The sequence below is a fragment of the Trichoplusia ni genome, chromosome 12, assembly GCF_003590095.1.
Source record: "Trichoplusia ni isolate ovarian cell line Hi5 chromosome 12, tn1, whole genome shotgun sequence".
NCBI lineage: Eukaryota > Metazoa > Arthropoda > Insecta > Lepidoptera > Noctuidae > Trichoplusia > Trichoplusia ni.
Genome location: NC_039489.1, coordinates 4626234 through 4641548, shown reverse-complemented (window position 1 = coordinate 4641548; position 15315 = coordinate 4626234). Strand labels below are relative to the sequence as shown.

The following is a 15315-nucleotide window of genomic DNA, read 5'->3' as shown; positions in this document are numbered from 1 at the left end:
GTTAATAATGCCGCTGTAATGGAGATACGTGGGTTGTATTCACTTCATTGTCACTTTGGTAATTGGTGAAGAATTGGGTGCTTGAATTTTAATCAATGTTTTAATTTATGCCGTCTTGCCTATATATGCTGCCGTGCTCAAAGTTTCGTATTATAGTAATTTTATCAAACAATTTTTTGGCGTGAATATTATTGCAAGATTAGCGGGAAATGAGGCTGATTCGAGGAATGCTTGAACTGACAAGGAGCCGGATAGAGTAAGGAGTTGAGAAATGAATTCTCTTCACCCTGGGAACAGTGTAAAAAGTATGCCTTATTTACGATTCACTCCGATCCACTACTCTTTTGTCATAGAAAATATCATATTCAAAAACCTTCAAATAAGATTACAATAAACTCTCCATAATATTTCCCCAAATCTCATCAAAAGTTTAAATGCCTGTATTTATGTAAACTTGAAAACTAGTAACACAAGAATGATTCCTGTGGTCCAAAAGTATTTTTGGAGTAATGGAAGAGAGGAAAAAAATAAATCAAAATAAAAGCTCCAGTTTCAGTTATGTGTGGAATGTTGGCTGCTACCGTCAAAATATTTTCGTGACGAGTTCAAAAATGAAGCTTGTGAACGTCATTCAAAGACGAATTAAATTTTAATAAATTTTGCATTTTACTTCTCAGCCAAACTTTTGTTTCATCTTTTTATAGAAAAACCAACAGAGTACTCAATTTTAAATGTGTTCTTTTCAATCCTAAAAGTCGTATCATAACGTAGTAGTCTTCTAAAATTAATGAACCATCCAGCAATTAATTTGCAAATTAAGTCAAAGTTTTTCCCAAAAAACGCGCTTTCACAATCAAACCTTTACCACATTCAGTACAGATTTAAGCATGCAAGAATGAAAATCCAAAGAATCGTTTTCCTATAAACCATTTATCACCTCTGCTACACACTCCCTTGGGTAACACAACTGCACTGTGTAAACAGCTTTACTGCGATGATCCTATAAAGAAAAATAGTGTTACAATACTTCAGTTTCGAGATAGTAGAATAAAAAGGTTTCCGACATAAAAAATACATGCGCCAGTTTATCTCGCGCCTGATATATTGGCACACGCTTTGCAGACGAGAGATTTGCAAGGACATATAAAATGGTGTTGATATATATATGAGTTTGTTTTTGATGGATTAAATAAAACAGCTGATGTCTGTGATGTTTCGATGGCCATCAAATAGTAGAGTAATTTATCGTGTTTTTTGAATGGTTGAATGCGAAAACTATTTTTGTGTGCAGTGAATTGACAGTGCAAAGAGATTTAGACCAGATTATAATTATTTTTGGTTAACTGATTTTTTTAAACAAATGCCAAATCATTATAGACTATTTCAGGACCATCTTCACGTCTTATACCACTTAACCATGTCTTTTTATATTTTTTGCTGGTTGGATTTTGAACTTAAAGAAGTCCAATTTAATTTGAATTTTGAATCTGATCAGCTATTCTCATGTAAACGTCTGTCAACTTTCTCATACTTTGAACTAGTCAACTTCCAATCTCTTTTATTTATATAGTGAAACTTAGACTGCAACGCGGTCTTCTTTCATTCAATTTATTCAGCACTCGATAGGTCAAAGTTTTCCTTTACCGATAGCCAGTCAATTACACGTAAATCATGCGAACCTGATTGGTTAGTTAAAACTTCGGCATGGTATCGTGTTGCCAGGATTAGCCAATCAGCTTTGAGAGATTCGCCGCTTGTAACCTAGTGCTTGTAATGTAGATTCAGACTGGATGGTCCCTTGGCAACGTTGGCAACGTGCTAACCATATTGGAAGTGTTAATATTATTTAAATATTCATATGAGCGAGTGTGCACCTAGTTTTAGTGGCTTGGAGCGTATGCTGCCATATTTGCTGTGTGTACGACTATCATGGCCAAATGTGGTCCAGAAATCGTTGTGTTATATTTAGTCGACAGAATATTCTGTTCAAGCCTAAATATAAATACAACACCGGGAACTTCTGCGATAGAAAATCTGGTGAAATGACCGGAAATAGACTGGATGGAAACAGTTACTTTGAAAAGGAGAGCCTAAAATCCTGTACAATGGGGAAAAACCTGTTTAAAAACTAGCAACAGGTCGCGAAACAATAGAAAACGAAATCTCAAAAAAGTATCATTTCCCAAGCTCAAACTAGGAGTGAAGCCATAAAATTATCGATGCGAACAGCAGTAACGGAGGGTATTCCTAAATAAATTCATAGGTAAACGTGTGAACAGATGTTACCTCGTGTTTTTTCAAGAGAAAAAGGTTTACAAACAAAATATTTCCGATGCCATCTTGTGTTCCATTTACCCAACCTTTTCATTTGAACCCAGCGCTTGTGTTAACGAAATAGGAAGATACGGTTGAAAGTTTGCAGGTTTATATTTCACCTGCCCTCAATCGTTATCGGTCCCACCGTTGAACTCATAGTTTTCTCTAATAACGGCTTTATTTTCTCTTCTTAATGTAATTGAGTAACTTTTATGCTGATTTTCCAAGACATTAAGGCTCAGAGTTATATTTTGTACCGGAGAATGTTCGTACGCAAAATTTTCGTGTAGTGATTTTGGATGGTACAAAACACCTGGTTGTTTTAGGCATCAGACGAAGTTGGAAGGTAAAAGAAGATGTAAAATAACTTTTTATCACACAAGTAATTCTGCCGGGGGCTGTAAAAATGGACTGTGTTGTTTAATCGACGTCAATAGCTGGCTTTATTACGGGTACCCTTTTCGCTGTATACCCTTATAATATCTTAATAAAGCAGGGATCATCAGACTGAACGGCTTTCGCGGACCATTGGTGCGAGCATCTTGGATAACAAATTTTGTAGCGACTTGAATATCTTTATTGAAGTCGGTATGAAAGTTTTAAGGACTTTTGCAGGGTGTTTATTAACTAATCTCTTTAATGTTGTAATATACCTAATAGTATTTATTTTAATTGTTTCTTTTTATGTCTGAAAATGTAATAGACTGTTTACGGGATCGATGATTTAATAATGATTATTGGAGCTTAAACTGTTTTCGATTATGAAAGTCAGCAATGACGAGCTTTTTTAAAAGAAAGAGCCTAAGTAAGTTAATTTGTTGTTATTGTTTATTAGTTATAATATTATTTGTGAAAATAAATAAATTAGTAAACAAACACTCGCTTTCCCCCAATTTAAAACGGCTGGAGAACTTATGACATGATGTCGTTGAATTTGCGAATATACTAATGTTTAAAATGGAGTCCAAAATGACTGAAAACATGGGAAGTGTGTATGTGTCTAGCCCAAGCAATATGAATCCCAAAATTAACGTTCCATTTTTTTCTGATTTTTTCCCTTTTTTCACGATGGTAGTTTTTCCTCAAAATCAGTGATAACCTTTCTATATTAAATACCTTTTGCATCCATGAAGACAATTGATCAAGTGCGACTCGGGTTCGCAATACTGATCCCATATATACGCCCAACATAAAGCGGAAAGAGTCATTAAAATTTGATGATTTCACATCCGAAAAAAGGTTTTTTTTTGTAAATTTTTAACAGCCTAATTACGAAAACACTCATTCTCCTTACAATATATCTACGTCAGATCTTTCTCCATATTTTATAGTTAATAAAACTTTGTGATCGTTATTAGCGTTCTCATTGAGGATATAAAGCAGGAAGAATATAAGTTAACAGGGTACTCATGTATTCAGATTTTCTCGTGTCATAATTTTTATTATGACATTTTGTCAGGAGTTTTCATGACCTAATATCGCTGTACTGTGAGATGTTTGGATATGAAAATATAAGGCTTTGTCAATGTTAGTGTGCGTTTTGATGATTTTAGTGAATGTTTTTTGTGTATGTGCAATCATATTTCTCTTCATTTGTTTCTTTTTTTAGTGTCCATATGCTAATTAGTCCATTGCAAATTAATTTTACAACAGCTGAGAGTAAAACCTCTTAGGTATAGGAAAATTTTAATGATTGATCACCACACTATCTCAGTGCGAGTTGGCATTTCAGATTCCAAAATTTGAAATCCAGATTTCACTATGTTTAAGAAAATTCTTATAAGTTTGAAAAAGAATAATGGTGCTTTGCCAGTGACGGGATCGAACTAGCACCTCACGCAAATCTATATCTATACTAATATATAAAGCTGAAGAGTTTGTTTGTTTGAACGCGCTAATCTCAGGAACTACTGGTCCAAATTGAAAAATTCTTTTTGTGTTGAATAGACCATTCATCGAGGAAAGCTTTAGGCTATGAACCATCACGCTGCGACTAATAGGCGCTAAGATATAATGGAAAATGTGAAAAAAACCGGGCAGGTATACCTAAATCATAACTTATATCTTCTACCCACGGGGACGAAGTTGCGGGCAACAGCTAGTCCATATATAAAACCGCAAGGCGACCAAGAGAAGGTATACGAATAACGGATAATACACTTGTATACCAACAAATAACTTGGAACGTTCCGCTTCACGTTCGATACGGTATCTCATTAAGAATAAACACAATTAAATTCGTTCATGTGAATAATTGCTATTCGAAATCCCGCTGTCCATCCGTAGAAAAACATTGTCTCTCTTAATGAATTACTTTTATTTCCTTAAGGGGGAAATATCGAGAATTTTCCCCAGATATTTACCCGTTTTGAGGAAACTCTTGGCTAAAATACATGGGAATGCGAAATGGCCAAGGAAATAATATTACACTTTGTTATTTTTATGTTTTAAGTAATGGCAGCTTATTACAGTTTTTTATTCGATAACCTTGAATGTGTGTTTTGAATGTTTTTGTCGTTGTGTGTGACACTATTGTTATCTAAGGTACTTTAGCCATATTTCAGGTTTTATTTGACCACCATAAAAATAATTTTAAAGTTCATATTTGCACGTTCTGTTCATGCGTTTTTATAGAAGATCTTCAAATTAATCAGCTGTTTATTTCTGAACTTTCATTATTATATTCTTATCCTTCATATTTATTTTATTTACAACTTATCATTGGCCTAGCCTTTTCCCAACTGTGTTGGGGTCGGCTACCAGTCCAACCGGTTTCAGCTAAGTACCAGTGTTTAACAAGGAGCGACTGCCTATCTGACCTCCTCAACCCATTTACCTGGGCAACACGATACCCCTTGGTTAGACTGGCTGTCAGACTTTTTCAAGCTTCTTACTACCTGTAACGACTGTCAAAGATGTAGGAATAACAGCCGGGACCCACAATTTAACGCACAATAAATAAAACACAATAAAACACTTATTTTTTTATTAAATTACTTCACAATCCCATTAACAATTTAACCAAAATACGTTCGACCAGTCCATTGAAATTGCATGACCAAGCAAACGACACCGGATTCCCGACACGTTTCCCATTTGACAAGTTATAGGTGCACGTAGCTCTTGAGTTGGCAGCAGGTGCAAGCCATTGAATCCCTGTACCATGATACCTTCAACAAGAATTTCTGTCGCTGTAGGAGCGAGATGAAACACCAAGTACTAAGTTCTCGGTTGTCATGTCTCGCTTCAGCGATGGTAGCAGTAATGTTTGGAAGATTGTGGTAGAGGGTGAGCACCCAAGGATGTGGTCGTTCGATTAATGTTTGAATGCAAATAGAAGATAATTCCTTGCTTCGGTTTATATGTCCTGTTTGAATAGACAGATAGTAAATATATTATCGTTTACTTTAACTAATACTATATACACTACATTGATTTGGAGTTGCACGCTATATCGATTAACAAATAAATGAAAGTTGTCACAGTGTTGAATTAATTAATTGCAAATTCAAATTCAAATTCAAATTCAAATGTCTTTATTGCGAACTAAGTGTAGGTTTACAAGTTTTGAAGGTGTTAACATTAGGTAGGCTCTTAGAACTTAGTTGCCTGTTAGGGCATTGCAATTTATACTGTTTTATTTATAAACAATAGAATACATGTCACATTAAAATATACAATTATAATTTTATAAGACCTATTATGGATACATTTGTTATATTAATTCTTAAGCTATTAAATATATTAATGATACATGGCAGATAACAATATTAAAGTTAAAATTATTTTTCTACTAGAAACTCACTTACCGAGTAATAGGCCTTTTTTAGAAGAAAATCTTTTAGCTTACTTTTAAAAATAATAATTGAATTAATGTTCTTAAGGTCTAGAGGTAACTTATTATATATTTTTATTCCCATACAAAAAACACTGTTGCTATACACTGCAGTGTGGGATGTTTTATTGCGTAGTGTATTTTTAAGTCTACTGCTTATTAACGTGTCATAGCTACTGATATTAGCTCTAACGAATATTGAGGCCTCGTAGATATACAGAGCAGGGAGGGTTAATATCTTGAGGTCTATGAAATAAGGTTTACATGAATCTGTTTGGTGTATCCCACATATTGATCTAATACACTTTTTTTGTGCCTTGAATGCACTTTCTTTATCCGTTGAATATCCCCAGAAAAGTATTCCATATGACAGAGTAGATCCAACATAAGCTTGATATGCGCTGAGTAGTGTGGTTTGGTTAGACACTTTTTTGAGCATATAGAGAGCGTAAGAGAATTGATTTAATTTGCTGCATACACTAATTACATGAGTTTTCCATGACATATTTGAATGCAATGTGTATGTTCTCAAATAATCTCATGTGTTCTAAAATAAATCTCAATGATTAATACCAGCTGGTAAATACCCTTCCGTTAAACTGCTAAAGATGGTCATTTCATTAAAATCACATTCATCACACGTATAAATAATTATAGTACCCTTGAAACGGTTTATTAACTTTTTAAAGAAATTACAAACAACAAAACGTAATTTTCATGGCCTTGACTGGCAGCAAATGAAAACCACGTGTAACAAAAACTCCATAGTAACAAACAAAACAAAAGAACCATATTCAAATAACATTCCATTACTCTTCTTGTCAATAAAATAGAAAGAGACAGGACGACATGACACTAATACTATTGAGAAGGCAAACAAGACATTAATAAACGACATTACGAATTTATTTATTAAGGAAAAGCTTTTTCTGAAGCTTTATAGTAATGGGAGAAAAACAGATCTAAATCTGATCATCTATAGTAATCCTGTGGACTTAGATGTTTAACCTCCTTTTATTGTCTATAGTTATAAGGTTGGTATAGTGATTTTTGGGTCACTGAACTGTAAATTCAGTTTTGATACATGTAGGTATATGAAGTTGAGCTGAGCAGGCCATTTGGCCAGACGAAGTGACGGCAGGTGGACTAAGGCGGTGATAGAATGGTAGCCAAGACAAGGCCAAAAAAAGAAGCGTCGGTCGTCCGGGAGCAAGATTCGTCGATGACGTAATAAAAGTCTCGGGTCGAGTCTGGATGAGCACAGGACCGCAGAGGGAGGAAAAAGGCTGTGAATGATGACGATGAGGTATATTAAAATAAGGCTTTTTGGTTCGTAGATGTGTAAACATCTATGCTTCGAGAAAAGGATGGTACGGCCGTGACGCTTTTTTGCTTGACTTGGTGGGGGAACGGCCGTGGCCCCAGATTTAAACACGAGTTGCTCCGTATTTCGGTAGACACGTTAAATTGTGGGTCCCGCATTTTACATGATTGTTAATTCTTTGAGAGACGTTACTGGGAGTTAGATGCTAAAAGTCTGATAGGCAGTCGCACCTTGGTTGCACCCGGTCAGACTGAAAATTAACCTTAATATAATTGTAGGGAATGAATAGGCCGATGTCGATGAGCCATCACGGTTTCTGAAATATGACAATCAGGAGGACAAACAGCAGAGCCTTAAAAATAAGGTTCCGTTTTTACCCTTTGGTTAGAAAACTTGAATATTCAAAAGAGGTAAGTTTCAATTTCACTCTATTCTAAGTGATCAACAGCCTCCCGAGCCTAATGTAACTGAATATATTAACAGAAATACACTTCAGTTAAAATTCATTAACAAGCCTTAATCTCCTTAGACCGTCGAAATTCTGAATACCTGAGTGTAGGGTTGCCACGGATTAAAGTAGGCAGGAGACACCGAGAGGACAGGCCTATTTATTTAGCCTTATATTAGAGCAAGTAGATCAAAGTAGAACGTAGTAGAGATCTTTTTCCTTTTTCCATCCGTGGATGTCATTTTCACACTGATGATGTTGATTTTGGCAATTTTATTAACGACTAAGGATATCCCGCAATAAGGAATACACGTCAAGACAAGGGCTTTTATAGGGATTTTATGTAGCCTTCAAAAAGTCAATGTTATTTTTTTTACTTTTCACCATAAATTTACTGCTGTTCGAATACCCTAAAATTCGGACTGTGTCCTGGAATACAATAACGGCTGGTAAACTTTACCTGAGTAAAGCAGTAAATTACCGGGAGCAATGGAATAAGTTGAAGGGGTTTTCACTTTGACCTTTCTATAATCAGTTAAAATACATCTTAGAAGATAACTGAAATATTTTGAAGCAAAACTTCGTAATTACATACTTTTAAGCTTTATAAAAATGTAGAGTTTGTTTTTTGGTTCCAATTTCATGAATAAAATTATTAAACTTTTGTTTTTTCTTCAGGCGTTTGTTTTAATTGAAAGAGCCAGGTAGGTTGTCAGTAACAAATAATTACATAATCGTAAATCACTTGTTTGGTCTTCAAAAAGACCGCGATCCCTGAGTTTTTTTTTGTCATTTCTTCTCAGAGTAGTCGGATAGAAATGTTGATTGCAGCTTTCTCAAAAAATATCCAAAAGTGATGATCAGGATAGATCATCACGATAAATTACTTCATATCACTAAAACGATGACTTGTGAATAAACGATCATGGTTATAAATTATCTTTTTTAATTGTTGTCTTGCGCTGTCGAAATAATTCAATCCTGTTCTAATTTCATTCTAGTCCTTTGAATTATAACATCAAAGAAAATATCTAAAATTATAGTTCTATCCCAAAGGTTAAGTTAAAAAGTGTGGGTTAAACCTACTGCGTAGTACGAGGTCTAAAAATTGAACTCAGCTTTGATAAATAGGTTTTATTTCACTAGAAAGAAGTATTTACTTCGTTAATTTAGTTTAACATCAAGGTATTTACTTGTAACTATAATATTTAATAGCGTATGTCTAGCTACAAAATCTAAATAGCAAAAAAAATATTTCAACACATTAGTCCACTCCATTGATTGCAGCTGTAATAAATTAATTACAAATCCCATTTCTGAACTTATTAAAACTCTAATAATTTTGTCTTAGATTAAGTATCACAGAAAAAGCATTCAGGTACATTTATAAATTTTGTGGGCGTTTTTTATATATTTTGTTTTCTACAATTTATTACTGCAAAACACATGTCGAGAGTCCAACAAGCATTGTACCGGGTTGATATATTCTTTCTATAGTCTATATAGGTAGTGCAAAATGCATCGAACCTATTACCAGTTAAAAGAAACAAACAGTAAGAAAACTAAACACAAACCATTACCCACAATACCATACAAAACATTTTCCTCCAATTTAGCGAACACCTGCTAAACCTTTGTGAATCCCAATTATGTATGAGATCTATTTGTATGTGCAGGAATCGGCACAGTTCTGTCGAAACGTTAGGTGATAAGCTTGGGTCTATGCATTATTTATAAGACTTGGAATTTTCGTGTGTAGTTAGGGAAAGTAAGGGGGCCGGAAAATCGTAAGAAATTGGACGTTAGTTTACATGAACGGGTACATTGAACAATAGGGTGACAAGTGTTGGAACTGGTAGATTTTTGTTCGAACGAAAATAGAGGATTTGAAACGGAGAATACGAAATTTGGTAGAATTAGAAAACGTCATGGGTTTTAAAAGTTTTTAACTGAATTTCGAGTAGAAGTGATATGGAGTATTTTGGCTGAAACCATGCTATATTTACCCTCAATAAAATCTCCATTTCCCAATAAAAAAGGCGAATATAACATGTTATGAGATGAAAATAAGAAGAACGGCATAAAGGTTACAATTTCCTGATTACGTCACTTCCAATCACGGAAATTTGCGTGATCAATCATCAAACACACGAAAAAGAACTCTATAATCATTTTGGAAAGACCTACCAAAGTCCAATTCTAAAAATCCATTCATTACTGTGCTTTTTCTCCAAGCACTTTTTCCACAAAACTACCACATAAATCTCAAAACGCGGTATCAGACAAAACTCGTGACTCGTAACGTTATCCCCAAAACGGTATATTAGTTCTTATAGCTATCTGTGGAGAGCTTATCGATTACTTGCGGGCAACAAGAACACGAGATGCGCCCTACGGTTTATTAGATACGGTGCTATGCAGAATGGAGACAAGAATGTTATATTTATATATTTTTGTAGGAGAAATTGTTTATGAGTCTGTCTCATTTTTTGTGGGAAAACAGGAGTAGAAAAAGGTTTTGGATCTGACTTTGACATTCTTATTTTAAATATCTCTCCCGCTTTGAGGAAATTGATCTTTGTGTTGCGGAGGATTTCAAGATCATTCAAGTCACATGCAAAAAGATAACTTTTTTTTTGTCCAGTGCATGTCCTCATGGACATCCTTCGCCCTGGGGAAGGCGAAGGATGCAAAAAGATACCTAGATTAAGGACAAGCATTCGTGGATCACACGGATGCTTGTTTTATGCGGAGATCGATTTGGCTTCGTGAAATCAACCAGGCGATTCATCTACAGTGGAATCTTATTGTCAGGCTTAGCTCAGAGGAGTATTCCTTTCTGTAATTAGAAAAAAAAACATGATAACATCATACGAAGAAAAAAAATACAAGAATAATTTTACTCATTTCGCTGTCTTCATACCTACTACGTTATACCGTTGCGAAGGACTCAAGCAATACATATTTGTTAACATTAAGTCAAATTATTCATAGTCTAGTCTAGACATTTGTATCCAAATGCATGCAATGACAATACGTATGATAAAGATGATATGATAATACATGTTTACTTACAAATAGAGCTTCTATTACTTCTAACAAGGACTAAAGTGTGACTAGCTGTATTCAAGAACTGAAGTTAAATGTCGACTTTAAGTGGCATGCTGTCTTTGTGATTGTTAAGTGGAAGATCTTTAAACAAGTCGACATTGAATTGACTTTGAAATTGATAATTTTGGTATTTGATTTTATTTTATGCTGTAACTTTAGTTTGGATACAGAATACTTAGATTTGTATAAATCGGGCCGCTTTTGACATAAAGTTTTGCCAAAAATCTTGTATTTTTTTTTTGCTATTACAAATCAAAGACAGCTTTTTTGAGTTTTTTCCCTCCTATACCACTTCAGACCAATCCCTTAAAGGTAATCAATGTCATTTTGCCACCGTTACCTTATCTTACCTTTTCCGGCTTCCGTAACACTCTACGTATAATAAAAGATAAATACTGTTTAACAAAACATTATCTAGGACATTTATATCGTAAACGTATCTAACAATAAAAAATGAGGGTTTTTATCAAGGCTCGAGTCGTTGGCCTTCAGAACAATTGGCTACATAACCGGTGACAATTTGTACAAAACAAACCTTGGAAGCTAGGGTTTGATTTATGTTGTTAAAATATAGAGGCTTAAACTCTACTATTACGGTAATGTAAATTTGTTTGTAAGGCTTTCATGGATTGACCGTTGAACTGATTTCGATAAATTTTGTATTGCAGTAGCTTTTATTTAGAATGATTTGACATGATGACATTTAAGAACTGTCTACCTGCAAGTCTTTAATTTCAGGTCTCAAAGTTTTCATTACAAGCAGGCCCTTACCTGCTTGTAATGAAAACTTTGATTTTACTTTCGCTTGAATTTCTAAAAATTAATATTTTTCATGCAGATATTGATCAAGTGATACTTTCATATTATTATCATCACCCTCCTTGAATTACCCACTGCTGGTTATCCTTCTTTGTTAATGCCTTTTACTCTTGGCATCCGTCCTAATTCTGCCTTCTTTTGAAAATGGTTTTCGACGTAATCTTGATGGGTAAGGAAATTTCATCCAAATCTTGTCAACCATTCACCATTCCTGTCATCATATCTGAATATTTCTACCCAACTGATGTGTTTATCTTTTACTTATTAGCACGGAATCTTCATTATCACAAGTTCCGTTTGCACTTGACCATTATTATGTTTTTGCTTTTCCTGATGATGATGAACTTACTCTTCATGCCCAAAAGCGTTATACCAAACATTAAATATTTTAACACATTATAAATCAGCTTAATAAAAACCAAGCCCAAAATAACCTTACACGCAGACACATAATTCAGGAACAAGATACGTTACAAAGAGTCACCTTCAGCATAAACCCGTCTATTTCGGTAATAATAAAGAAGGAGCCATTTCGCTTTAGATTTATTTGGTTGCGCCTTTCTTTGGACGATGTTTGTTATCCAATAACAAGAGGGTAACTAATATATCGCTTGTTCTTGTGTTCTGTTAGGAGATTGTTCTGTTGGTCTAGTGGTTAGAGGCACTGACTGCTATACCGTTGGTCGTGGGTTCGATTCCCAACTAGGACTTTTCAAACGAACCCTAAGTCTATGGTATTTTTTAGCGGACCTCCTATTACCAATTTCCAGTTTCAGCATCACGTCAGATCTATATCATGTTATAATATTACATTGTCATGCAATTTACATATGCTGTCGAAATTACAGCTCAAATGGAAACTCGGAAATCAGATTCAACTTGCAGGATTTGATTACATACTGACAGACAGACAGACAACGAGACAAGAAACTATTTATGAAAATAAATAGAAACTTCGGAAAAGGAATTGCTTTTGACCATTCTAAAACATAAGACTGTAACGAGATGCCGCTCTACTTTCCGTCTCTCTTCCACCACGGTAAAAACCTAACTTCAGATATGACTTTACTCCCACTGTTGGTCCCTGATCGTTAACCAATAATCCATTGAAGTAGCACAATCAAGTTCAAAACAGATACAAAGTGGAACTCCTTAATCTAACACCCACTGTAAGTATTACAACACGAAAACAAAATAACAAACTCGATTCGAAAACTGAAATATTATTTCAAAGTGCTGAAAATACTTTGAAAACTAAAATAAAGTGCTTTCAAACTCAAAATGCAGTACTTTAAAAGTTAAAATTGAGTGGATCGCCTCAACAGTACTTTGCAACGAAGTAGCCATTCAAAACTGGAGCCTTTCAGAGTTTAGCATTCTTGAAATACAGCTATTTATAAAAGAATTTACGAAAATTAAGTTGTTGGCAACTTATGACAACATTGTAACTCATTTGTCGTCACTGGAGAGTTTATTCAGTAAATCAAGGGTGCTTTTCAAACTGTCATGTCTTAACCGAATAGGGATGATGACTGGGTATAAAAAGAAAAAATCTCATAAGTCCCTCAGTTAGATAATTGAAAAGTATGAGACACTTATTTTTTCCTTTTTCAATAAAACTAGAATTGACAAAGATTAACTGCTTTAAAGTTTAGGAGAGGGGGCTTGTGACGTAACGATCACGCGTAAGTTTCATTCACTGTAATTTGGTCAATTTATGTTTGCGGGACAAATTAAAAATACGTATCCATTATTATACAAAAAACAACGAGACGGACACTGCAAAAATAAAATTGTCATCATCCCTATTATGTATTTAGCCTGAGTGTTTCACGGGATTATAGTTGCCCGCTTATTATAAGCTTAAAGTAGCACTATTTTTTAATGAAAAGTAGTTAAGAGCAGTACTGTGCGCGGTGTCGCTTCCCTGGCAACGGTTAAAAGTACAAGTTCTTTCACACTTTTATTAGTTTTCTCTATTTTTCGGAATTTGTCAGCTTTAGTCAGGTAACGTATTTTTCTGCTACTTGATGTTCCGTTTTAATGATTTAAAATGTAATGTATTTAAAAAAAAACTTGTTTTCTATGTATTTTAAAATTTAAAACGATTTTGATCTTCTCACAGAGAACTTTGTTATATTATAAGATTGTTGCAATTGATCTTTGTCTTAAGCGCTGTTAAACGTATTCGTTCAAGTTATTTCAATGTTAACCTACTGTTAAGAACCCCTATGTGTCCTTTTCAAGTATGCCTCCAAGGCAGGCGTATAAAAGCCGACGATTTATTTTTTAATATTATTTTCCTCTCTTATTTACACGCAAACTCGATTTTCGGGAAATCAATTCATTTTCAATTCATGTTGTATTTCTCTTACTTATATTTTAATGGGTTTCAGTACTTTTTAGGTACTCAATAGCGAATTTCGATTTATCGGATTTTTGTGATATTGGTTGATGTGTAATACATTGAGTGTTATTGTGAACTGCGATTAATTTTAATACTATATCACGTGGATATTCGAGATTAAAAAATCGTTCTTATTTTATGCTTTATAAGGTTTCATTTTACTAGTTTTAGAAAAAAAAATACAGTGCATTTCGGGTTTTCAGGAAAGTTTGTTAGGCTCAATTTTTATTTGTCATATAGTTTTAAACAACTGTTTTCTTTGCACAGAATAGCTTTTAGTCGCTCACTATTTCCCAGAAAAACTAACATCACCTTCTATAATAATGTTATTGCCGTTACTGAAAAGAGCCGTTCTACGACCCGAAGTATTATGTCTCGCTTCCACTGCTAAATTTTTTCCCTAGGCCACCAACATCGTCAACATCAAAAAGGTCTTCGAACTCTGGTTTACAAAATTTCCAAAAAATATTTAATGCCACTATTTTATCCATCCTATCTCTACCACGAAAAATCCTCAGAAAATACTAAGCTCTTATAGTCATAGTTAAGACGAACAAAGATTTTACACTGTTCTTAAAATTCAACATCAGAAAACGAGGTCAATGTTTATGTTGGCTAGAGAGTAATTAATTCTGAGTGGATTTAACAATTAACGATCGAGATTTGTACTACCCTCACTGGCAACTAGATAGGGTTGGCAACTTGATGCCAATACGAGAACTTTTTGGCTAAATTTGGTCTTTTTTTAAAACGCTTTTCGCACCAGTGTGTTTATTTCTCGAGTCGCGGCGGGTTTTACAAACACTCAAGTTACCGTCAGTCAAGGCACGAAGACACACGGACTCAGAACCAGCATTCATGGATAGCAGAAATACTTATTTTACGCCTTTTTTGAACCCGTGATACGTGTCGAACAGTTGGCTGGCGTAATGATATAATATCGATTGAATTGTTATTACTAATAAGTTCAGCATACTATTCCGCCGTCGCGTCAACTCATGATTACGGACTCCAGTTTGTCCGAAACTAGTCGGAGTATCCCGATAAAAACGCGT

General features: G+C 34.5%; 1 protein-coding gene across 1 annotated transcript in view; it reads left to right on the top strand.

The window, feature by feature from the left end:
- LOC113499296 overlaps nucleotides 1–15315 on the top strand; it is a 108222-nt gene that overhangs the window by 17910 nt on the left and 74997 nt on the right. The window lies entirely within an intron of this gene.